This window comes from Protopterus annectens, chromosome 12.part0 (genome assembly GCF_019279795.1).
Source record: "Protopterus annectens isolate FY-2018-M chromosome 12.part0, PAN1.0, whole genome shotgun sequence".
Classification (NCBI taxonomy): domain Eukaryota; kingdom Metazoa; phylum Chordata; order Ceratodontiformes; family Protopteridae; genus Protopterus; species Protopterus annectens.
In genome coordinates this window covers 503847131-503850663 of record NC_056746.1, presented here as the reverse complement: position 1 = coordinate 503850663, position 3533 = coordinate 503847131, and the positions used below count along the sequence as shown (strand labels likewise).

Below are 3533 nucleotides of genomic sequence, written 5' to 3'. Positions count from 1 at the left end.
ATAACTTCAAGTATCTGGGAGGGGTGATTGAGGAGAAGGGAAGTCCAAATGAATAATTAAAGCTAGAATCAGTGGGGCTCCAGCTAAATGGCACAGAGTGTCAGGTATAGTGTACGACAGAAGAATGCCAAAGAAGCTGAAAAGTAAGGTGTACAAAACAGTGGTGCAGCGAGTACTACTGTATGGTATAGAAACCTGGGCAGTAAAAGCACAGTAGATGAGGAAGCTATAGGTGATGGAAATGAAGTGCCTGAGATGAGTGATACGATGCACACTGTGGGACAGATGAAGAAATATGGACATAAGAGCAAAAGCCAAAGTGGCTCCAATTGCAGAAAAGATGAAAGAGAACAGATGGTTCGGGCACATGTGCAAAAAAGGAGAAGACAATCTGGTGAAGAAAATTTGCGACAGACAGGAAGAAGCAAAGACACAAGTTGAGCTGACACCACAGCGAGGAAGCCCCACAGTAAGAATAAAATAAGTAAAAACTTTAATTACAGCGTATAGAATATAAATAATAAAATGAAATAAAACAACAGGAGGTAAGCGCTTTTGGCATTTGCCTTCATCAGATCTTATCACAGGATCTCATGAAGGCAAATGCCACAAGCACTTATCTTTCATTTTATTGTTTATATTCTGTACGTTGTGATTAAAGTTTTTACTTATTTTATTCTTACTGTGGGACCTCCTCACTGTGGTTTCAGCTCAACTTGTGCGTTTGTTTGTTTTGTTTGCTCAGTTAACTGCTTTAGCAGTTCCTGGAGAGTTTGTCCTGTTTAACAGACAGGAAGAAGGTAAAAGGGCGTCCAGCAATGAGGTCACTGTATTGTGTGAGGGTAATACTGCGGCAGTCAGACATAAGTGTTGAAGAAGGCAGATGTGTAGCACTGAATTGAGAACAATGGCAACAGTTAACACAACACCCAACCTGTGTAGAAAACGGGAGAAGGGGGGTTGATGATGATGATGATGATGACCTGTTGTTGCAGACTTTGGGGAGTTACTGAATGGATGAAATTATAGGTACAAGCAGTAGAAATGAGGTTTAATTGCAGGGTAGTTGGGTTCCCTCACCATGACAAAATGAGGAGCTCTGAAATCCTGGAGTACAGCCCCTGTTCCTAATAATTGAGACCAGTCAGCTAAAGAAGGTCTGAGCACCCTGTAAGAATCTACCTTGGGCACCATCCACAGGAGGTGAATCCAGCATAGCCTGCCAAGAGTGGACCCTGGAGCAGACCCAGGGGAAGCTGGAGGGTTTATGTCTTTTTGCCTTGGAACACTGAGGAATCCGACCAGATGAGCTGAAGACTGTTGCTGGGAACAGCAATTCAGGCCTATCCTACTCAACTTGCAGTCACTGTAACAAACAGTTTAGAAAATAATTATATTACTTTCAGGTTTCTTCATTTACATTCATGTCGCTCTTCTGATGTTATAGCTGTATGGCATTCTGATACTTCAACAACTGTCACTGATGGCCCAGTTCTTCATCTTTTTTTCTAAACATGGCCTTAACATCAATATTATTAAAACCAAAGCAATTCTGTTTACTTCTCAGAAAAGTTTAATTAGACAGCACTCACTGGGCCATTAAAGAACTTACGTCAGCATGACTTAATCTGCATGCAAGTTTTAATATCATATGTATCACTGAATAAGCCTCTGGCATTTGCTGAACATATAACCAATGAAATTACTACAAAAAAAAAAAAAAAAACTAAGGTTCTCTTTGGGACCTGCTGCAGCAACTTACAATAGTCAGAATGGTGCTGTTAGGGAGTTCTGATGTCTACCCTACAGTATGCTCTCCGTATGGTAGCAGTGGCTGTTCCCACTAACATTTATCCATGTGCAAATTGCATTAACATTATTAGGTTAATTTTAATCCTCCAATGAAAAGGCATCACTACCTTTCTCTTCACGTATACTTTAGAAGAGAAATAAGCTAAAGTTAAATTTAGTATTCTACAAGCCCTTGTAGAAGTAGCTACCCTACTCTAATCAGAAAACTAAAATTCAGAAACAATAAAGTCTTGTTACTCGATGATGAAAAATTATTTCCTAAAATGGAAACCCCACACTTTTGTTTAGTTTATTTTTGTTCTTCTATGAGAGTAAATAGCTTACCCACCTAATCTTTAGTAATTCAGTATACCGTGTTTTCACTTTTAATGGTTTGTCTTTTTTAACAGTTTTTACGTTAGGGTACCACGTCGTATGGTGAATGGGTCTGACATTGTTTACTTTACTTTTATTACTAGGTCGAGGATGAAATTAGGTCAAGTAGTTCAGTCCATAATAGCTATAAAAATAAACGAATATTTAATTTTCATTTTCGGCAGTCTACCATAAAAATCCAATGCCCAGAGTCTTCAAAGTTGGAAAACAGGATATTAAGTTAACTGTCATTTCTTAAGTTTACTTGACTGACGTACTACCAGTACTGTTTTATAGTATATTTAAATGTAGATGGCATGCTGGCAGCATACTTGAAGAAAACATAAATATCAAAAACAGTTCACAGCTCTCAACGATTCGGAAAAATCTCAACAGAATCCAAACCAAATTTAGAAATAATCAGGAATATTTTTATACTATTACTGTTGTTAATTTGAGATGCTGGCAGAATAAGAGAATGTGAATTAAAAAAACTATATATACTAATTTTACGGCATAATACCAGTGTAGTAGCTCATGATATTACTTTCGGCACAGACATGAATATTCACAAAGAGGCGCGGTTGGGGCAGGATTTGTTACTGCGCTTCCTGCGAGGTACTATGACAATTTTACCACAATTTGCAATGTAAAGTTCTGAAATAAGATATATTAACTAAAACAAATAACGGATAAAGTATGTTAATAAACTGGGTAACAGTGGTGATGTTTAATCTGCATGGGACTAATATTTCATTTTAAAAATAAATGTACCGCCTTAAATTTAGTAAGGCTACAAAACTATTGGCAGCGGTGGGATTCGAACCCACGCCATCGAAATGACTGGAGCCTAAATCCAGCGCCTTAGACCACTCGGCCACGCTACCTATGTTAAATATTGGGAGATTGCGTTAATATGTAACTGAAGAAAGTCGCAGTATCTATCTCCTAAAAGTTTTTTGACTATTTTATTGTCCAGTGTCTCGTTTATTTACTATGTCCAATATATCCAAGTGATGAATTGCTATCTATTTAAGACAACTTTATTAATAACCCTTATAAAGCACTTGGAAAATCTGCTGACAATAAACCGACAGTACACCAACAGATAGCTCCATGCTCTGCCCTCACTTTGTAATACTCGCATAGCCCATTCAGTGTAGTTGAAGCTGTTGAAGTCTATGTCTGGCAACGTGTGCAAGGCACAGAACACCTCTAAATGAAACCCCAGTTTAAGTCCTGCGAGGAAAAGACAAGCACGAAACACCTACAGCATTATCGACTTACAGTTTCGGCAATTTACTTAGTGTAATGTGGAACAAACAGGAAATCCTAATAAGGACATCCAACACGTTGCAACAGTTCCT

At 38.2% G+C, this 3533-nt stretch overlaps 1 non-coding gene across 1 annotated transcript; it reads right to left on the bottom strand.

Moving 5' to 3' along the window:
* Positions 1–2971: 2971 nt before the first annotated feature.
* Positions 2972–3053, bottom strand: TRNAL-UAG. Its single transcript has one exon. It is a non-coding gene; the product is annotated as a tRNA-Leu (tRNA).
* Between the last annotated feature and the right edge of the window lie 480 nt (positions 3054–3533).